Below are 23,466 nucleotides of genomic sequence, written 5' to 3'. Positions count from 1 at the left end.
GTGCCTAGGTGAACTGGCTGACCACAAACGAACAATAGGGAACCAATGGTCCCTCATTGAGGACTTGAAGATCATCAACAGAAAATTAATAACAGAGGGCAAAGTAGAGGAGTTGGCAAATGAAAGGGAAACTAGCTTAGAAAGAACAGAGACAACAGAGGGGGAAAATTCAAATTCAGGTGAAAATAATTCAGTGGTAAATAATGAAGAAAGCAAAGATGAAACAAGTAACGATGGAAAAGAGAAAGAACAGAATGAGATTCCCTCAGAAAAACGGAAAGAAAAGACCCCCAAAATATGCTACTACTTTAGAAAGGGAATCTGTAAAAAAGGACGATCATGCGACTTCCTCCACAGGCGCAGCCAGGAAGGTGAAGATAACCCTCAGAGAAACGAGATGAGGAAGCATATTCAATGTAAGTTTTACAAAGAAGGCAGGTGTAGGTTAGGCAGGGAGTGCAAATATGGTCACTGGGAAAAGAAAATGGTCAACAGAATAAACTATAGGAAAGATGGATCGAAAATATGCAGAGATTATGTGAACGGTACCTGCAAAAGAGGCCATACATGCTCATTCAGGCACAACAATGTTGGATTCAAAGAAACCAGATCAAAATTTAGAGGAAACGAGGAGCAGTATGAACAAATAAAGGGGGGAAAAGTAAGGAATCAAGTAAGCAACGGTCCAAGTAAAAAAAGGATGGAAAACCAATTAAATTTTTTAAATTCAAGAATGGAGGAAATGGGGAGATTGATACGAGAAATAAGGTACGAAAAATCATACAACCCGAGTCAACACAACTTGACGTGGGCAGAAAGGGCAGTGGGAAACCCCAACACAGCCTTAGGGATGGACTACATGATACCACAGGGTGGTCAAGGAAGAACAGGTCGTTGCCTGTAAAAATGGAAGAGAAAAGAAGAAATAAAAAGAGAAGAGGAAAAAAGAAAGCAAAATTTTACAAAGCTTTCAAACTCTATTACATTAACATAAGGGGCATAAAATCAAAAGTGGACTCGCTAGAGGAAATAATAGAAAAAGTTAAACCAACCGTTATTTGCATCACAGAAACACATCTGAAGGAGGAAGAAAATTTGAAGATAGCAGGTTATAGGGTCTTTAATAATAATAGAAAATCAAACGGAGGAGGAGTGTTGATTGCAATAAAAAATGAATTGCAAAATGTAACGGTGGAAATAAAAAGCGAAAATCAGGGTCACGAGTCTCAATGGGTAAAAATTGATAATGGGAAGACTAAAGTCAGATTAGGAGTAATCTATGCCCCACAAGAAAATAAAACAAAGTCGAGCCATTTAGAAAATATGTACAAGTCTATTAAAGACGAAATAATGATAGCAAATTGCAGAGAAGAAAAAGTAATTGTAATGGGAGACTTCAACTGTAAAGTAGGAAGCATAATAAAAAACAATAGTAATGAGATTACAAAATCAGGCAAAATGTTAAGAGATTTAGCAGAGGAGTCCAACATGATAATTGCAAATAGCAACCCGAAATGCAGAGGGACTTGGACGAGAATTGAAAAAGAGAAGAAATCAGTGATAGATTATGCTCTAGTTAGAGAAGAAGACGAAGAAGGCATTAGGAGCATGGTAATTGACGAAGAGAAATTGATAACACCCTACAGAATATCAAAAGAAATGGTGTATTCTGATCACTGTGCCATCCTACTCGAAATGAATTGGTTGACCCTAAACAAGAAAGAAAGAAAGGTAAGATATAAAATAGTCTGGAACCATCTAAAAGTCCATAAAGATAAAAAGGATCTCATAAAGATTGCCAAAGAAAAAGCTAATATAAGAATAAAATATTCAAAATGGCAAAAAAAAGTGCAAGAAATATTAAGAAAATGTAGTGTAAAAGAGACAAACAGAAAAAACAAGAGGTCCAAGGAATTAAGGAAATTAATGAAACTTAAAAGAACCTTAAAAAAGAATTGTATTAATGTTGGAAAGGAAAACAATGAGGTCAAGAGAAGAATGAAAGTACAGGAGAGCCTTGTTGACCTATACATACAAGAAGAAAAACAAAAAGAGGAAGGTTTAAGAATAATCAAGCAAGTAGAAGAAATCAAAGCAAAAGGAGGTATGAACAGCACAGCCTTCTGGGAATTCAAGAAGAAAGTGGATGGAAAAAATGCCAGTAAATGTACAGCAATCAGAGGAAAAGATGGAGAAATAATAGAGGATATTGAAGAAATAAAGAAAGAATATGAGAAATTCTACAGTGATTTATTTAAGCTAGAAAATCCCCTAAGTGAAGAAGAGACCCTGGCAGAAGAAATCAACAACATGTTTGATAAATGGATGTCAGGAAGTGACAGAGTGAGATCCAGCAAGGAAGAAAAAATAACATATCAAGAAGTAGAAGCCATCATAAAAAGCCTGAAAGACAAATACACAATGGACAGGCAAGGATTGAACAATGTTATGATTAAAATGATGGGGAATGAGATAATAGAAAGCCTGAAGCTGATACTCACAGAAATTGACGAAAGCATATGTATCCCTAAAGAGTGGGAAGAGATGTGGATACTTTCAATCCACAAAAAGGGAAATAAAATGGAACTAGAAAATAAAAGAGGCTTATTTATTACAAGCATAATTAGTAAAATATACGAGAAAATAAGGATGAAAAAATATAAGGACAGATTCAAAGAAGAGATGAGTCGATTCCAGTGTGGAGGCATTGAAGGAAGATCTACGGCCGATCATCTGCTTACACTAAATGCAGTAATAGACTATAACGCCTATTTGGGAGGGTCGACATACGTATGGTTCTGTGATGCGTACAAGGACTGCATAAAAGAAATGGGAAAAATGATAGGATGGAAAGAAGCATTGATAGTTAAAAAAATGAATGAAAAAGGTAGAGCAGCCATCAACTGTCCAGCAGGTACAACAGAAGATATAACGATTGAAGGAAATGTTAGACAAGGAACTATATATGGACCCAAGCTATGCAGTATAGCAACTGACAAAGTTAATAGCATTAGCAGAAAAAATATCACATTGATAAGAAATATTGAAATTGAATCACTTGTATATGTAGATGATATAATGTTTCCCTCAGGAAGGAAAGATGGTATCGAATGTGCCATAAGTAACTGCCATAGCCTAGAGACCCTAAAGAAGTTCACTATAAACACCAACCCCAAAAAATCGGGTGTATTAAGAATTAACAAAAGAAAGAAAGAGAAAGAGGTGGAGATTGAAACAAAAGTGAAGAACGGAAAAGTAAGTTTAGTTAAGGAATATAAGTATCTGGGTGAATGGTATACAGAGAAGGGAAACAAAGAATTGAGTATCAGTAAAAAAACCCAGAGGGTTGCATATATGACCCAAGAAATAAGAAAATATGGGGATACGAGAAAAGTTGGAAAGATGGCATTGGAAGTCAGAAAGAAAATATATGAAACAGTAGTTGTACCAACAATATTTGCCAACGTGGAGACCTGGAGTGTAATTAGGGACAAAGATATGAAAGATCTAGAAAACCTCCAATACAAGATAATAAGAAATATGTACGAACTACCTGCGAGTACTCCATATTGGGGCATACTTGCAGAAACAGGAATATGGCCGGTGTCCTGCAGAATAGAATATAAGAAGTTAATGCTCTTCCATAACATCATAAACTCCGAGGAAAAAAGACTAGTAAGAGAGATAATTGAGGATCAGTTGAAGAACCCGTATGGGAAGTGCTGGAGCAAGAGCGTAGAAGAAATCTGCAGTAAATATGGGATGGAAGTGGAAGAAATAAGAAGTTGGGGGAAAAGGACCCTGAAAAAAGAAATCAAGAAAAGAATTATAGAAAAAATAGAAGAAACTATTGAAGAAAAAAAGAAAATAATGAAAAAATTAAGATTTATTAAAGGAAATGGCCCTATGCCTTATATCAGAGAAATGTATCTGGATAAGGCATCCCTTGTGATGAAAGCAAGATTAAATATGCTCAACTTAAAAGCAAATTTCAGGGGAAAATATGATGACAATTTGTGTGATTTATGCAAAGAGGAAGAAGACACCACCGAACATTTATTTTTATGCCCAAAGTTAGAACAGCTGAAGAATGTAGAAATAAGTTTAGGTATGCTAAAAAATCCTGGCAGGGATCTGGCTGCATTTATAGATAGGGCAATGAATATAAAAGAAGAGTTTAGGAAGCCCAAACTGATTACCACAACAGGTTGCCAAAACTGATGATAGCAAGGTGTTATCCTATCCAATTTCAAAGTATAAGGGAATAAAAGTAAAGATTGTGAACCACATTATATTAATTTATTTAAGGCACAGATGATACAAACTTAATAATAAGAATAAGCTTAGAAGCTTTGCACCTATCTATAAAGAGATAGAGTGCCCGCAAACTTATTTTGCGGAGTGAGCAATAAGGAACCAGGAACCAGGAACCTTGCTATTAGTTGGCGTATTATCTTCCTTTCAGTGTCCTAGACGTTGTTTCTATTCTAGGTAGTCCGAACCTAGCCAACCGTGTGGTTGTGAAGTGATCGTCGCTAAACCAAGAGTTGAACTCAAATCCAGGTGGAAACAATCGGTAAAATTATGAATATTTTTTTAATTAATGTAAATGATGTAAAGTTATCGATGGCTATTTTGTAGAGTACATATTTACCCAAATGTGTTGAATAGTCACGTTTTGGGGTGTTTTCAGCCACTTATATGAACCATATATTTTTCGGAATTACATTGTGTGCTTTCAGGAAATTATCAACATTGGCTGAAGAATCATAAAAATCACCGGATTTATTGTAGTGTATTACAGGGCAATGTAACCTAGTACCAAACGGTATTATTACAGTTTCAACCATTATGGGAAATCTATTATATTAATAATTTTCCCGAGTAAAGCACGTAATAACAAAACACTTCTCAATACATATTGTCGCTAATGCATACTTACAGAGAAAAAAAATATTTCAGGTATTGAAGGTCTTTACTTTTTCTAAGTTTAATGTATATCTTTCCATGGGCACGCAAGGTAGCTCTTGTTAGTTTGTATATCTGTTTTCATCTTACTTGGCTCCTCCCCATTGCATAACGTGACAATATTTGCTTGAATGCGCATTTCTTCCTCCCACTAATGTCGCTCCTCCAATCAAAATACTACTGGGATCTTTTTAAGAGTTATTATTGGCTTCCTGCTAGTAATGTCGCTCTTCCAATGAAATTAGGGTAATTTTGTAGTGAATTACATGGCAATGTAACCTAGGAAAAAAACTACTGTTTCTTATAGAAAAAATTACGATCTCTTAAAAAATGACACTCGTTTCCGTCGCAAATGAATAGTTTCAGAAATATATATGCATCTATATCCTACGGTAATGGGGGACCCCCAGTGGGAACTCGGGGTTTTGGGTGGGGAAAACATACTGGGGAAACGAAATATAATTGTTTTCCTATAGTAAATAACGTGAATTAAGCGAATTTGATGTTCATTTCAATCGGAAACAAACAGATCAACCAATTCGGATAACTTTGAGATGCACGGTGTCACTTCTCTTACGAACGAACGATAACATTAGCAACGTTACCAATAATACACAGTGTTACCAACGTTGACGAATGGTACACAGAGTTACCAACGGCACGTTGACATTACTAAAGATAGTAATGATAGATATATCCATATATTAAATAATTTCTCCATATAAGTTTTACTCAATATATAAAAACTACAAAAAGGGCTCAGAACCTAACTAACCCACCTAACCTAGCCTAGTAGTATGACAGGTCACAAAATAAAATTTGATCTACATCGGACATTGGCAGCACTGGTTACTGTATTTTTTCATGCCACAATCTTTATAACGGCGCCTCCAAAGTTTATCCAGATATACTGTTTTGTATTTTCCTCCAGTTATTATAATTTCAAGAAGGTAATGTATAGAGAAGAAAAGGCTTGTTTTACGTTTATATATCGATTCCCCAGTATGTTTTCCCCACCCAAAACCCCGAGTTCCCACTGGGGGTCCCCCATTATTGGAGGATATAGATGTATATATATTTCTGAAACTATTAATTTGCGACGGGAACAAATGTCATTTTCGAAGAGAGCGTAATTTTTTCTATAAGAAACGGTAGTTTTTTTCCTAGGTTACATTGCCATGTAATTCTCTACAATGAAACCGAAATTAGTTTTTTTCAAGAGTTATCGTTGGCTATTTTTTTCCCTTATAATTTATTTTCGTCTATGACAATGTTCACGCTTAATCAAATTATCATTCATTCCTGGCCATATTGTTAAGAAATTTTTTGTAGAAACTATCGTAAGGAAAGGCTTACGGAAATATTGGACAATTCATTTTGTCTCTCATTCGTATCCCAAGGATCTGTTTTTCGTGCAATATACCATTGTAACCGATCGTATTTTGTTTTTTTCCTATTTCATTGTGGGAGAAACGCCTGACTGTCGTTTGTTTTTTATTTTGAAACCTGCCGGTCTCTATACGTTCAGCACTCTCGTTACTTAACTGTCATGGATCCGCCGGTGCAGGTGTGCAATATATGTCGCTATTCGTATTTTGAGGTGATCGCTCGATTTCATGGAAGTTATAATGGTACTCTAGAGGTTGTGAGGAAGGACACTGCTTTTAGGTTAGGTTAGGTGGGATGGTTAGATTAGCTGGTGATTGTGGTAGGTCTAGGGTCTGTGACCGGGGACATTCTAGGTTAGGTTAGGGGGGTTTGATTAGGTTAGCTGGTTTAGTTTAGGGGTAGGTCTAGGGTCTGTGACTGGGGTCCTTCTAGGTTAGGTTAGGGGGGTTTGGTAGGTTAGCTGGTTTAGTTTAGGGGTAGGTCTAGGGTCTGTGACTGGGGTCCTTCTAGGTTAGGTTAGGGGGGTTTGGTAGGTTAGCTGGTTTAGATTAGGGGTAGGTTTAGGTAGGTCTAGGATCTGAGACCGGGGTCGTTCTAGATTAGGTTAGGGGGGTTTGTTAGGTTAGCTGGTTTAGTTTAGGGGTAGATCTAGGGTCTGTGACTGGGGTCCTTCTAGGTTAGGTTAGGGGGGTTTGGTAGGTTAGCTGGTTTAGATTAGGGGTAGGTTTAGGTAGGTCTAGGATCTGAGACCGGGGTCGTTCTAGATTAGGTTAGGGGGGTTTGTTAGGTTAGCTGGTTTATTTTAGGGGTAGATCTAGGGTCTGTGACTGGGGGCCTTCTAGGTTAGGTTAGGAGGGTTTGTTAGGTTAGCTGGTTTACTTTAGGGATAGGTTTAGGGTTTGTGATGAAAGATTAAGGTCTGTGGTATACTTAACTGCTTTCAGGATTTGTTTTCTAACATGAACCATATTTTTTATGGCAAATATCATTTGACGCCCCCCCCCCACCCAAAACCCCGGTTCCCACCTGGTGTCCCCCATAATTGTTGGGATGAAGTAGGGTCTTTCTGCATTACAACATAATATAAAACAAAAACAATAAAAACACGGTTACAAACACTGATTTTTCTGGAAAAATTCGTTGTTTTAACTCCAATTACATAGTAAATCTTTAAATCGGATGGTTTGCGGTCAAAATAAACGTTAAATCCGTTGGAACTACACTGTTTCTGATGCAACAAATATATTTTTATTCCAGTTTCCCCATAATGGTTGAAACTGTAATTTTACCTTTCAGGAATATATATATATATATATATATATATATATATATATATATATATATATATATATATATATATATATATATATATATATATATATATATATATATGTATATATATATACAGTATATATATATATATATATATATATATATATATATATATATATATATATATATATATATATATATATATATATATATATCTATATCCTACGGTAATGGGTGACCCCCAGTGGGAACTCGGGGTTTTGGGTGGGGAAAACATACTGGGGAAACAATGTATAATCGTAAAACAAACATTTTCTTCTCTATACATTACCTTCTTGGATTTATAATAACCTGAGGAAAACACAAAACAGTATATCTGGATAAACTTTGGAGGCGCCGTTGCAAAGACTATGTCTCATGAAAAAATACAGTAACCAGTACTGCCAACGTCTGATGTAGATCAAATGTTAGCATTCCATGCTAACATTACCACCCGTACATACGTACGTTCGTGCATACCAGTTTTCGACCTCCTGCGCAAAAACCCCGTCCCCCTGCGCAGAAGCTTTTCTCCACCAATTACTCGTTTTATTATCCTGTACCTTTTAAAATCATCTCATTTTATATTCCCATTCAATATTATTTATCATACATTCCATTTTATCTTCCTATATTGGGTTTATTGCTTTTGTTATTTCCTTTTCACTCCCCCGTTTCACATAAATACTTGCTCTGGACTAGTTTCCCTATCCATTTCATTCATGTTTACCCTCTAGACTCCGTTGTTTTTCCGTTAACCAATCATGAACCGATACGTATTCAAAGTTTACACAAGGGGGTTTTCAACTGATATTTCCCTACCCCCCTTCCTTTATCTCTTTAAGTGGTCTGTTCATACCCCTTCCACCAAATCCTTTTCCCTTGAAACCTTTGACCTAGTAAGGTGTCCGTCATTTCAAGTGAGATTTATTTTTTCGTATTTTGCGATGGTGGAAGTTATAGATACAGTGGTACCTCTACATACGAATTTAATCCGTTCCAGAACCAACTTCGGATGTAGAAAATGTTAGGATGTAGAAATGAATTTTCCCATAAGAATACATTGAAATAGGATTAATCCGTGGTTGAGCCCTTCACTCATGTGCTCAGACATAGCATGGAGTTCCTTGAGCTCATCCGTGGTAAGTTCGTCGTGATGTTCGGCGACGAGTTCCGTAACGTCATCTGCGTCGACCTCCAGACCCATGGACTTGCCAAGGGAGACGATTTCCTCTACGGCTTCCGCTGCACCCACCACGGGATCAGGTTCGGGGTCAAAACCTTCGAAATCTCAGGAAGAAACTGCATCAGGCCACAGCTTCTTCCAGGCAGAATTGAGGGTCTGTCGAGTTAATCCCACCCAAGCCTGATCTATGATCTTCAAGCAGTGCACTATATTGAGGTGGCTCCTCCAAAATTCACGCAAAGTTAAGTTGGTGCTTTGCGTTACATTAAAGCACTGCTTAAATAAGTGCTTGGTGTACAGCTTCTTAAAATTAGAGATAACTTGCTGGTCCATGGGCTAGAGGATAGAGGTGGTATTCGGTGGAAGATACAGCACCTTTATGAACTTAAATTCATCGAATATATCATCTTCAAGTCCGGGGGGGGGGGGGTGAGCGGGTGCATTGTCAAGGCATAGCAGGCACTTGTTCCGTAACTGAAATACAAACCACGCTTTTTAAATATTAAACTTAGCTGGTGAATATATAAATAGCTGACGACTCCGACGGCCCGACAGATTCCAAAAAACTCGCGAGCGATCGCCATGAAGGTTGCGGGTGTGCCCACCAGCGCCGACTATCGGCCAGATACTGCATATACTTCTCAACCACTCCAGTTCTTCTCTGTCGGTGTCACCGACAACATTGGTTCCGCTCGCTCTAGACCTCGAGTTTTCTACCGAATTGGTGAAGTACTTGGTTTTGGTTTTATTGCTTTCGCCGTGTTGGATTATTCAATACTATCTTCAAGAGAAATGCTTTTGAAAGGAGAGGAAAAGTTTTTTGGATATTTATAGATTTACCTCTATATATTTTATATTTCACCCGCCTTTATTAGGCCTCTTTGATTAGCTTTCCATTTATACTAAACATCGAGATAAATTTCATGTTTTTGTTTATATGCGGCCTTTACCTATTCTTTGTAGGCGGTCCTGACTTGGAAAACGAAGTTAAACAACGTTGAGCCCATTCAACTTTTATTTTTGTTTAGATAAAACAGTTGCTCTGGAAGAGTGATGAGATGAATATTTTTAAAAAATATTTTAAGAAATTTATTCTTTGAATAGTCTTCGTGCTGTTTTTCAAAGATGAACTAAAGTTTGGTTTATTTATGCTACGCAGTTTGCGCTCTATCGTTACGATAGAGAAAGAGAGAATCACGGTTTCACTTTGCAGAAAGAGTAAATCGATTTTGACGTTTTGTTCATTCTTCTTTCAAACTGAAGTTTTTTAGATACTAATTTAAAGGAACATGTTAATTTTCAATTTCTTAGTCCTTTCAGTTTTTTCCTTTAGTCAAATAACCTGTTATTGACGAAGAGTGAGTGGGCCATTCTCTTGTGAGTGACAAGAGAGAGAAAGAGAGAACGATCCGATCTTTATTCTCGTCCCAAGTCTCTGTACAAGGAGTTTGGGAGCGAGTAACGTTGTTCTCGATTCAGTTTTTTACTCTCGTCCCAAGTCTCTGTACGGGGAGAGAGGATAAAACGTTTTAGTTTTTATTCTCATCCCAAGGCACTGTACGGTGAGAGATTGAAAACGTAGTCCTTAGTGAACTAGTGTTTAGTCTCATCCCCAGTCACTGATCTTTTTAACTTTATATACTGTATTTCTGTTTTATTCGATATATATGAATATATTTAATGATTTTTGCATGTGTGTTTCATTTTGTACTAATGTGCTTACATTATACGAGTCATTTCGCAATTCTAACCTTTTGATTTAAGGGAGAATTGCGTGCTTCAGGTAGAAATCAGTTTTATTCATGTCTAATGTGAAATTATTAAAAAATGCGATATCAGTGAAGTAAGTGCAAAAAACATGTTCTTTGTTGCGGAGGGTTCATTTGTTCGTGCTTGTCGCTTGCCTAGTCCGAGACCTCTTTCAGGCTCCCCTGCACCAGGGAGAAGGAATGTCGAAGGACCTAAGGGAGTGAGGAGTGTAAACCAACGAACAGATGTTCCCTCAAAGGTATCAGACGTTGATCGTCAAGCACGTCCTGGCCATAAGACAGGAGAGACGAAGTTTCTCCTCGTCTTCCGATGATTCGTCTCTTTAAAAGCCTGGGCGTAAGGTTTCGAGACGGTTGGAACGTTTATTAGTTCCTTCAGAACAAGTTCAACGTCCTAGCTGTAGTCATCATAAGAGTCCCGTTCATAGCGATGACGTTTCATGTACAGACGTTTCTGCCACAGACTCGACGTGACGTTGAGCGGTAGACACCGTAGACACAACGTGACGTCGAGTGTCAGTCACCGTAGTCACGATATAGCATCGATCAGCAGTCACCGCTGTTACTACGTGACGTTTGAACGTCAGCCACCGCAGTCACAGGTTGATCCGAAGTTAAGTGTTTTGCAAGATATGCTGTTAAAGCTTTCTTCTTTAATAGAAGCTTTCTATCCTGTTCCTGTGCGAAAAGGATCCTTTGCTTTTTGTACGTCACGGTTCTGGGATACGTGATTTGGGTCTTCAACCTTCTCAACGAGCTTTGTTACGCCACGCTGACGTTATCCCTAGTGACAGCTTTGCTGTTAAACGAGATGCGGAGCATAAATCTCGATGTGACTTTGATCGCTTTGAACGTCAGCCACCGTAGTCACAGCGTGACGTTGAGCTGCAGACACCGCAGACACGACGTGACGTTGAGCGATAGACACCGTAGACATGACGTGACGTCGAGGGTCAGTCATCGTAGTCACGATATAGCATCGAACAGCAGTCACCGCTGTTACTACGGGACGTTTGAACGTCGGTTACTTCTGTCCCGACGTGTAGTAGAATAACATTCTCTGCAGTCACAACGTGACATCGACCCTCCAACTTTAACTTCTGTTCATATACAAGTTGATGTAGCCTGTCAGGCTTTTCCTTCACGTCATTCTGAATATAAATCTCCTTCTCGCAAGACTTTAGATTTATCAGATGATGTGCCTTCTGAAGAAGTTGATGACCCCCTTTCAACTAACGTTCCTTTGGGGAGTCTTTCAGAAGAGGAATAACCTAGGGTGGTCCAACAATCCCTTGTTTTATAATTATGAATTTCTTTAGTGAAATTTTGTCCTACTCGTTTTGTAACGGCTGCTCCGCCGTCTGAGTTTACTCTTGGCATGACTTTCTTCGACTCCTACTTTTACGAAGTCAGTTCTCTCTTGTTCTTCCAAGAGGGCCATTCTCTTACTGGGAGACTGGTTGGAATCCAGGAGAAGTTTAGGAAAGTCTGCTTTTGCTTTTCCTCCTTCTTAATTAGCTTCTCGCTCGGGCGTCTGGTGTGATACAGGAGAAGTTCTCGGCTTGGGAGTACCTGCCTCTGCCCAGGGAGACTTCTTAAGCCTAGTGGACTCTCCTCGTCGTCTAGCCTTGAGACGCTCCAAGATTTTATGGTCTGCTTCAGAGCTAGACCATCTCCTGTTAGGAGTTTTTTCGAGCGTTTGAAGTTTTTATTTGTTGGATTGGTCCCTGGGAGCCTTAAGTAAGAAGGTCTCTCCAGCTGTCAATGTATTGCTGTACAATTATGTCATGCATGAACAAGGCTATCAGGGATGGCTCCAATGATCTGGCAGCCACGTTCACTGCAGGAGTACTTAAGATGTAAGTGCGCTCAATGCGTTCATTGTCAAGACAAAGTTCACGATGAAGACTACCAAATCTGTCTTGGCAGCAGTAAGGGAAGGCGACTGGATGGTCTCTCTCGACCTTCAGGATGCATACTTCCACATCCCGATTCATCCAAACTTTCAACAACATCTGAGGTTTGTGGACGGGAAAGTAATGTACCAATTTCGAGCACTGTGCTTCAGCCTCATTCCTGCTCCTCTTGTTCTTACAAGGCCCTTGCAAAATGTAGCAAGCTTTCTACATTTTTTGAGGATTCAGAGCCTCCCTTTATTTTGATGACTGGCTAATCAGGGCGTCGTCATTAAATCGCTGTCTGGAGAGCCTCTAATGGACATTAGACCTAACCAAGGAGCTAGGTCTCATAGTGAACATAGAGAAGTCATAACCTACAGTACTCCATCCCAGACTATTCTTTATTTGGGAATGGAGATACAGTGACGGATTTTTCGGGTCTTTTCGTCTCCCACAAGAATGAAACAAGCTCTGTTAAAAGTCCGTCACTTGCAAGAGAAAAACAGTTGCTCTGTAAGAGTTTGAACGAGCCTCGTGGGAACTCTTTCATCGCTGGAGTAGTTTATCTCTCTGGAGAGACTCAACCTTTGCCCTCTCCAATTTCACCTAAACCATTGGAACAAGGAGAAGGGCTTAGAGAGTATCTCTTTCCCAATCTCCAACTCAGTCTAGACATGTCTGACTTGGTGGGACAGCAACATCACACTTCGAGAAGGTCTTTCTCTTGCGATCCAGAACCCAAACCATGTGTTGTATTCAGATGCATCGGATTTGGGTTAGGGAGCTCCACTGGACAGTCTGGAATGCTCGGGTCTTTGGTCCACGGATCAGAAGGAACTCCATTTAAGGCAAGTAACATCTCTCTTTTGACGAGATTTGTGCAAGGAAAAATGAATGTCTTGGCGGACTGCCTCAGCAGAAGAGGACAAGTCATCTCCATGGAGTGGACGTTGCACAAGACTGTGTGCGAGAAGCTATGGAGGACAAGGGGTCAACCCACCATAGATCTTTTTGCGACTTCACTGACAAAGAGGCTCTCGACTTACTGCTTTCCAGTTCCAAATCCAGAGGCAGCCCTCATAGACGCTTTCCTGCTGGACTGGTCTCACCTGGACGTTTATGCCTTTCCACCTTTCAAGATCCTAAACAAGGTGCTGCAGAAGTTCACCTCTCACGAAGGGACCAGGGTGATGTTGGTTGCTCCACTCTGGCCCGCGAGAGAGTGATTCACAGAGGTACTTCTATGGCTGGTAGACGTTCCAAGAAGTCTGCCGTTGCGGATGGATCTCTTGCGACAGCCTCACGTAAAGAGATTTCATCAAAGCCTCCCCACGCTTCGTCTAACTGCCTTCAGACTATCGAAAGACTCTCTTGAGCTCGAGGGTTTTCGAAGGAGGCAGCTAGAGCGATCGCGAGGGCTAGAAGATCCTCTACCATCAGGATCTATCAGTCGAAATGGGAGGTTTTTAAATATTAAACTTAGCCGGTGAATATATAATAGCTGACGTCTCCGACGGCTCGACAGATTCCAAAAACTCGCGAGCGATCGCCGTGAAGGTTGCAGGTGTGCCCACCAGCGCCGACTATCGGCCAGATACCGCATATACTTGTCAATTTCTCCAGTTCTTCTCTGTCGGTCTTGTCGACAAGTTGGTTCCGCTCGCTTTATGACCTTGAGTTTTCGACCGAATTGGTGAAGTACTTGGTTTTGGTTTTATTGCTTTCGCCGTGTTGGATTATTCAATACTATCTTCAAAAGAAATGCTTGTGAAAGGAGAGGAAAAGTGTTTTGCCCTTGCTTTTTTTTTAATCTCTGGTTTTTCCATAGAGAAAAGATGGCTGACCCTTCCCTCAGTGTACGGAAGTGTGTTGAAGGCTTTTAGTAATTATTTTATCACTTTATAAATTATTGTTGATATTTATAGATTTTCAATATTAATCTTAACCGATGATCATGTAGCTGTCAACTCTGTTGCCCGACAAAAATCTACGGTCGGGATACGCCAGCGATCGCTATACAGGTGGGGGTGTACACAACAGCGCCATCTGTGGTCAGGTACTCTAGTACTTCTTGTCAACACCACCTCAATTTTTCCTCTGTCGTGCCACCGGCTAGACCTACTTGGATACGCTGTTGATTCTGGAGTTATTGTTCACGATTTGGTGATGTATTTGCTCTAGAGTTTAGCCTTCGCTATTCAGGAAGCTTTAACATTAGCTTAGCAAGTTTTTGGAATTAATTTGATTTAATTTTGGTGACGAAGAGAGTATGAACTCTCTTTCACTTTTAAATGGCCGACCCTTCCCTTAGACGGAAGTGTTGGTGTCGAAGAGAGTATAGACTCTCTTTCTTAATTTTGCTTAACAAAGTTATAGATTTATTTTATATCTCTCCGCCTTTTATAGGTCTCTTCGATTAACTTCCTTTTATTATAAACTTATAAAAATTAATTTTTATGTTTGTTTATATGCGACCTTTCCTAATAGTAGGCGGTCTTTTCTTGGAACCGAAGTTAATTAACATTGAGCCCGTCATATCGTTTTTACCTGTTAAGATTTTATGCTATTTTAATTTTAATGTTTTTGAAAGAATTTCTTTGATAGTCTCGTACTGTTTTCAAAGTTGAACTAACGTTTTGTTTTGTCTCCGCAGTTGTTGACGTTCAGAACGTTCAACTTGCGCTCTATCGTTACGATAGAGAGAGAGTATTCACGGTTTCACGTTGCAGTAAGAGTAAACCGATTCTAGCGTTTTGTTCATTCTTTCTTAGCTTAAATGGTTTTAATTCTAATAAAGGAACTTTTTATTTGGGAAATCTTTCAGTTTTTTTCCTTTAACAATAATATGTTTTAACGATATATATAATTGGGCTCATCTCTCAGGTTCTAAGTCAAGAGAGAGAGAGAGAGAGATAGAGACGGAGGGAGAGAGAGGAGGATAAACGTTTCGTTCAAGCGGGTAACGTTGTTATCGTTTTTGCTCTTCTCCCTAGTCTCTTTAGGGGAAGAAGGTAAACGTTTCTAGAGTTTTATTCTTGTTCCCAGGCTTTATGCGGTGAGAGAGTTTAAACGTAGTTTATTTGATCTAGTGTTTAGTCTCTTTTCCAGCCACTGAATTCTTTATCCTTCATTATGTTTTTCTGTTACATTGTAATACTGTTTTCGCAATTACTAACTTTTAATGAAGGATAGAATTGCGTGTTTCAGGTACAAACCACTTAAAGTTTCGAGTTCAGTGAAATAAGTGCAAACAGAAAATCAAAAGTGATAAAGTGATAAGCGCAAAGTGTTACAGTGTTGCGTTCGAGGGTTCGTCTGTTCGTGCCAGTTGTTCGCCTAGTCTGGGACCTCTTACAAGCTCCCAAGCTCGCAAGTCCAACTCCTAGGTGTAGCCACTGCCACTGGGTCAGTTCGGACTTGCTGCAGTACGACAACTGCACACCTCCCAGAGAGGCAAGGTGGTACCGCAACAGGCAGTAACTCCGTCTGTTGCCGCACCAGCTGTTTTAGACCCTCAGTCTCAACGGACAGTAGCTCCGTTTGGTGTTGTCTTTCATAGACCCTAGTGGTCCATGCTGCAGACTATACAGTCTCAGCTTGCTCCTTCATACAGGAGTATCATGCTGGAAGGTTGACAATGCAGCCTGTTAACCTACAACCCGCCGAGGTTGTGCGCTCAGCAGATACTGCGGCTGCCTGCTCCCACCCTCCACCTGTGAGAGCTCCACCTCCGATGCGCAGTCCACCCTGCCAGACGCATGTTCTTGCTGCGCCTCCTGCTTTCATGCGTGAGTTGCCGCATCGGGAGTTGCCGGGTTCCAGCACTATGAGGCAACCTCCTCAACCCATGAAGCAGGAGCCTCATGCTATGCGGCATCCTCCTCAACCCATGAGGCAGGAGCCTCATGCTATGCGGCAACCTCCTCTACCCATGAGGCAGGAGCCTCATGCTATGCGGCATCCTCCTCAACCCATGAGGCAGGAGCCTCATGCTATGCGGCATCCTCCTCAACCCATGAGGCAGGAGCCTCTTGCTATGAGGAGCCTCATGCTATGCGACATCCTCCTCAACCCATGAGGCAGGAGCCTCATGCTATGAGGAGCCTCATGCTATGCGGCATCCTCCTCAACCCGTGAGGCAGGAGCCTCATGCTATGAGGAGCCTCATGCTATGCGACATCCTCCTCAACCCATGAGGCAGGAGCCTCATGCTATGAGGAGCCTCATGCTATGCGGCATCCTCCTCAACCCATGAGGCAGGAGCCTCATGCTATGCGGCAACCTCCTCAACCCATGAGGCAGGAGCCTCATACTATGCGGCATCCTCCTCAACCCTTGCGGCCTGAGCCTCATCCCTTGCAGCATGAGCCTCATCCCATGCAGCATGAGCCTCATACCATGCAGCATGAGCCTCATCCCATGCAGCATGAGCCTCATCCCATGCAGCATAAGCCGCATGCCATGCAACATGCTCTGCATACCTTACAGCATGCTCTACATACAGCATGCTCTGCATACCTTACAGCATGCTATGCATACCTTACAGCATGCTCTGCATACAGCATGCTCTGCATTCCTTACAGCATGCTCTGCATACCTTACAGCATGCTCTGCTTACAGCATGCTCTGCATACCTTACAACATGCTCTGCATTCCTTACAGCATGCTCTGCATACCTTACAGCATGCTCTGCATACCTTACCGCATGCTCCTCAGTCACACATCTTTGGTTGTTGCCAACTCACAAGACTGTCAAGCAGTTTCATAACGTTGCCTTCTGGTCTGCTGCTTTTGCACCAGTGAAACCCTCACTGAGAGAACTTAGCTTTTCTCGGATATGGTTCCTGTAGATGAGAAAGTGCTATTCTCCCTCCTTCTGATATTCCCTTGAGGACTCTGTCATTTGGAGAGAAGCCTTAAGCTGCTTAGCCTCCTATGGACTTTTATTTAAGCATAACATGCTTCCAGGGAGGGTAATGGTTCCGCTTCAGTCGCTAACCCCGTCTGTTGCCACACCTGCTCCCATAGACCTTGAGCTTTGTTGCAAGACATGCAGTCCAAGCTTAGTCCTTGTTAGAGGATTTTTTGTTTACGGATTCAGTGTGTCACTGGGAAGACGTTCAACAACCAGCAGAGGGGACTTGTTGTGACGCAGTGCGGCAACCTCAGCAACCCGATAAGGAGTTGTCTGTACTACCCAGACAGTCTAGACAGTTTCGGGTTGTCGCTGTACTTCCTCGCTTCCCCATGGTTGACAGTTCACAGACTGTGCAGCAGTACCATGATCTTGTGTCCGGCTCCGTCAGACGACTGGCTTTTAAGAGCTCCCACAAGTCGTCGCTGTCTGGAGAATCTCAGATGGACTATGGATCTGACCAAGGAACTGGGCCTCCTGGTCAATTTAGAGGAGTCCCAGCTCGTCCCATCCCAGACCTTTGTCTACCTGGGTATGGAGCTTCAGAGTCGAGCTTTTCGGGCTTTTCCGTCGGCCCCAAGAATCTACCAAGCCCTAGAATGCATCCAGAGCATGCTGAGAAGGAACCGATGCTCAGTCAGGTAGTGGATGAGTCTAACAGGGACACTTTCATCGCTGGCCCTGTTCATCGAGTTAGGGAGACTCCACCTCCGCCCCCTTCAGTATCATCTAGCTGCTCACTGGATAAAGGACATGACGCTAGAGACGGTCTCAGTTCCTGTTTCCGAAGAGAGGAGGTCTACTCTAACGTGGTGAAAGAACAGCTTTCTTCTCAAGGAAGGTCTACCTTTGGCTGTTCAGAAACCCGACCGCCGTCTCTTCTCGGACGCATCAGACACGGGCTGGGGTGCGACTTTGGACGGACAGGAATGCTCGGGAACGTGGAATCAAGAGCAAAGGACACTTCACATCAATTGCAAGGAGCTGTTGGCGGTTCATCTGGCCTTGATAAACTTCAAGTCCCTCCAGCTTAACAAGGTGGTGGAGGTGGACTCTGACAACACCACAGCCTTGGCTTACATCTCCAAGCAGGGAGGGACTCATTCGTGGAAGTTGTTCTAGATCGCAAGGGACCTCCTCATCTGGTCAAAAGATCGAAAGCTCACGCTGGTAACGAGGTTCATTCAGGGCGATATGAATGTCATGGCAGATCGCCTCAGCCGGAAGGGTCAGGTCATCCCCACAGAGTGGACCCTTCACAAGAATGTTTGCAGCAGACTTTGGGCCCTGTGGGGTCAGCCAACCATAGATCTGTTCGCTACCTCGATAACCTAGAGGCTCCCGTTGTATTGTTCTCCGATTCCAGACCCAGCAGCAGTTCACGTGGATGCTTTTCTGCTGGATTGGTCCCATCTCGACCTGTATGCATTCCCGCCGTTCAAGATTGTCAACAGGGTACTTCAGAAGTTCGCCTCTCGCAAAGGGACACGGCTGACGTTGGTTGCTCCCCTCTGGCCCGCGAGAGAATGGTTCATAGAGGTACTGCAATGGCTGGTCGACATTCCCAGGACTCTTCCTCTAGGAGTGGACCTTCTACGTCAACCTCACGTAAAGAAGGTACACCCAATCCTCCACGCTCTTCGTCTGACTGCCTTCAGACTATCGAAAGACTCTCAAGAGCTAGGGGCTTTTCGAAGGAGGCAGCCAGAGCGATTGCCAGTGCAAGGAGGACATCCACTCTCAGAGTCTATCAGTCTAAAGGGGAAGTCTTCCGAAGCTGGTACAAGGCCAATCCAGTTTCTTCAACCAGTACCACTGTAACCCAGATTGCTGACTTCTTGTTACATCTAAGGAACGTAAGATCCCTTTCAGCTCCTACGATCAAGGGTTACAGAAGTATGTTGGCAGCGGTTTCCCGCCACAGAGGCTTGGATCTTTCCACCAACAAAGATCTACAGGACCTCCTTAGGTCTTTTGAGACCTCAAAGGAACGTCGGTTGTCCACTCCAGGCTGGAATCTAGACGTGGTCCTAAGGTTCCTTATGTCATCAAGATTTGAACCTCTCCAATCAGCCTCTTTTAAGGACCTCACATTAAAAACTCTTTTCCTCGTGTGCTTGGCAACAGCTAAAAGAGTAAGTGAGATCCACGCCTTCAGCAGGAACATAGTTTTCACATCTGAAACGGCTACATGTTCCTTGCAGCTCGGTTTTTTGCTAAAACGAGCTTCCTTCTCGTCCTTGGCCTAAGTCGTTCGAGATCCCAAGCCTGTCCAACTTGGTGGGGAACGAACTGGAGAGAGTACTTTGCCCAGTTAGAGCTCTTAGGTACTATCTAAAAAGGTCATAACCTTTACGAGGACAATCAGAAGCCTTATGGTGTGCTATCAAGAAGCCTTCTCTTCCAAGGTCTAAGAACTCAGTTTCTTACTAATCAGGCTTCTGATTAGGGAAGCACATTCTCATCTGAAGGAAGAAGACCTTGCTTTGCTGAAGGTAAGGACACATGAAGTGAGAGCTGTGGCTACTTCAGTGGCCTTCAAACAACCGTTCTCTGCAGAGTGTTATGGATGCAACCTATTGGAGAAGCAAGTCAGTGTTCGCATCATTCTATCTCAAAGATGTCCAGTCTCTTTACGAGAACTGCTACACCCTGGGACCATTCGTAGCAACGAATGCAGTAGTAGGCGGGGGCTCAGCCACTACATTCCCATAATCCCATAACCTTTTTAACCTTTCTCTTGAATACTTTTTATGGGTTGTAAGGTCGGCTAAGAAGCCTTCCACATCCTTGTTGATTTGGCGGGTGGTCAATTCTTTCTTGAGAAGCGCCGAGGTTAAAGGTTGTGATGAGGTCCTTTAGTATGGGTTGCAGCCCTTTATACTTCAGCACCTAAGAGTCGTTCAGCATCCTAAGAGGACCGCTACGCTCAGTAAGGAAGACGTACTTAATAAGGCAGAGTAATGGTTCAAGTCGTCTTCCTTACCAGGTACTTATTTATTTTATGTTATTATTGAATAACTAATAAAATGAAATACGGGATACTTAGCTTCTTTGTTAACATGTATGCTGGTCTCCACCCACCACCCTGGGTGTGAATCAGCTACATGATCATCGGGTAAGATTAATATTGAAAAATGTTATTTTCATTAGTAAAATAAATTTTTGAATATACTTACCCGATGATCATGATTTAATTGACCCACCCTTCCTCCCCATAGAGAACCAGTGGACCGAGGAAAAAATTGAGGTGGTGTTGACAAGAAGTACTAGAGTACCTGACCACAGATGGCGCTGTTGTGTACATCCCCACCTGTATAGCGATCGCTGGCGTATCCCGACCGTAGATTTCTGTTGGGCAACAGAGTTGACAGCTACATGATCATCGGGTAAGTATATTCAAAAATTTATTTTACTAATGAAAATAACATTTTACCTCTATATATTTTATATTTTATATCTCACCCGCCTTTATTAGGCCTCTTCGATTAGCTTCCCATTTATACTAAACATCAAGATAAATTTTATGTTGTTGTTTATATGCGTACCTATTCTTTGTAGGCGGTCCTAACTTGGAAAACGAAGTTAAACAACGTTGAGCCCATTCAACTTTTATTTTTGTTTAGATAAAACAGTTGCTCTGTAAGAGTGATGAAATGAATATTTTTTTAGAAAATATTTTAAGAAATATATTCTTTGAATAGTCTTTGTGCTTTTTTTTCAAAGATGAACTAACGTTTGGTTTTTTTATGCTACACAGTTTGCGCTCTATCGTTACGATAGAGAAAGAGAGAATCACGGTTTCACTTTGCAGAAAGAGTAAATCGATTTTGACGTTTTGTTCATTCTTCTTTCAAACTGAAGTGTTTTAGATACTAATTTAAAGGAACTTGTTAATTTTCAATTTCTTAGTCCTTTCAGTTTTTTCCTTTAGTCAAATAACCTGTTATTGACGAAGGGTGAGTGGGCCATTCTCGTGTGAGTGACAAGAGAGAGAGAGAGAGAACGATCCGATCTTTATTCTCGTCCCAAGTCTCTGTACAAGGAGTTTGGGAGCGGGTAACGTTGTTCTCGATTCTTTTTTTTTTTTTTTCTCTCGCCCCAAGTCTCTGTACGGGGAGAGAGAATAAACGTTTTAGTTTTTATTCTCGTCCCAAGGCGGTGAGAGATTGAAAACGTAGTCCTTAGTGAACTAGTGTTCAGTCTCCTCCCCAGTCACTGATCTTTTTAACTTTATATATTTCCGTTTTATGCGATATATATGTATATGTTTATTGATTTTTGCATGTGTGTTTCATTTTGTACTAATGTGCTTACATTATACGAGTCATTTCGCAATTCTAACCTTTTGATGTAAGGGAGAATTGCGTGCTTCAGGTAGAAATCAGTTTTATTCATGTCTAATGTGAAATTATTGAAAAATACGATATCAGTGAAGTAAGTGCAAAAAACATGTTCTGTGTTGCGGAGGGTTCGTTTGTTCGTGCTTGTCACTTGCCTAGTCCGAGACCTCTTTCAGGCTCCCCTGCACCAGGGAGAAGGAATGTCGTAGGACCTAAGGGAGTGAGGAGTGTAAACTAACGAACAGACGTTCCCTCAAAGGTATCAGACGTTGCTCGGCAAGCACGTCCTTGCCATAAGACAGGAGAGACGAAGTTTCTCCTCGTCTTCCGATGATTCGTCTCTTTAAAAGCCTGGGCGTAAAGTTTCGAGACGGTTGAAACGTTTATTAGTTCCTTCAGAACAAGTTCAACGTCCTAGCTGTAGTCATAATAAGAGTCCCGTTCATAGCGATGCCATTCATGTACAGACGTTTCTGCCACAGACTCGACGTGACGTTGAGCGGTAGACAACGTGACGTCGAGTGTCAGTCACCGTAGTCTCGATATAGCATCGATCAGCAGTCACTGCTGTTTACTACGTGACGTTTGAACGTCAGCCACTGCAGTCACAGGTTGATCCGAAGTTAGATATGCTGTTAAAGCTTTCTTCTTCAATAGAAGCTTTCGATCCTGTTCCTGTGCGAAAGGATCCTTTGCTTTTTGTACGTCACGGTTCTGGGATACGTGATTCGGGTCTTCAACCTTCTAGACGAGCTTTGTTACGCCACGCTGACGTTATCTCTAGTAACAGCTTTGCTGTTAAGCGAGATGCGGAGCAGTAAATCTCGATGTAACTTTGATCGCTTTGAACGTCAGCCACCGCAGTCACAGCGTGACGTTGAGCGGCAGATACCGTAGACATGACGTGACGTCGAGGGTCAGTCATCGTAGTCATGATATAGCATCGAACAGCAGTCACCGCTGTTACTACGGGACGTTTGAACGTCAGTTACTTCTGTCACGACGTGTAGTAGAATAACATTCTCTGCTGTCACAACGTGACATCGACCCTCCAACTTTAACTTCTGTTCATATACAAGTTGATGTAGCCTGTCAGGCTTTTCCTTCACGTCATTCTGAATATAAATCTCCTTCTCGCAAGACTTTAGATTTATCAGATGATGTGCCTTTTGAAGAAGTTGATGACCCCCTTTCAACTAATGTACCTTTGGGGAGTCATTCAGAAGAGGAGTAACCTAGGGTGGTCCAACAATCCCTTGTATTTTAATTATGAATTTCTTTAGTGAAATTTTGTCCTAGACTTTTTTCGACGCCTACTTTTACGAAGTTAGTTCTCTCTTGTTCTTCCAAGAGGGCCATGCTCTTACTGGGAGACTGGTTGGAATCCAGGAGAAGTTTAGGAAAGTCTGCTTTTGCTTTTCCTCCTTCTTAATTAGCTTCTCGCTCAGGCGCCTGGTGTGACACAGGAGAAGCTCGAGGAGAAGTTCTCGGCTTGGGAGTACCTGCCTCTGCCCAGGGAGACTTCTTAAGCCTAGTGGACTCTCCTCGTCGTCTAGCCATGAGACGCTCCAAGATTTTATGGTGTGCTTCAGAGCTAGACCATCTCCTGTTAGGAGTTTTTTCGAGCGTTTGAAGTTTTATTTGTTGGATTGGTCACTGGGAGCCTTAAGTAAGAAGGTCTCTCCAG

The 23,466-nt window shown here is 41.7% G+C and overlaps 1 long non-coding RNA gene across 3 annotated transcripts in view; it reads left to right on the top strand.

Annotated features, from left to right (window-relative positions):
• Positions 1–23,466, top strand: part of LOC137650150 (uncharacterized) — a 75,631-nt gene that overhangs the window by 931 nt on the left and 51,234 nt on the right. For 2 of the 3 annotated variants that reach the window (XR_011045927.1, XR_011045929.1), the window contains exon 2: positions 4,309–4,576. This is a non-coding gene — a long non-coding RNA (uncharacterized lncRNA). The remainder of the gene's footprint in view (positions 1–4,308; positions 4,577–23,466) is intronic. The other variant, XR_011045928.1, reaches the window with a different exon arrangement.

Source organism: Palaemon carinicauda, chromosome 11 (assembly GCF_036898095.1).
Source record: "Palaemon carinicauda isolate YSFRI2023 chromosome 11, ASM3689809v2, whole genome shotgun sequence".
Taxonomy (NCBI): Eukaryota; Metazoa; Arthropoda; class Malacostraca; order Decapoda; family Palaemonidae; genus Palaemon; species Palaemon carinicauda.
Note: the sequence above shows the minus strand (reverse complement) of the source record. Positions and strands in the feature narration are given on the sequence as shown.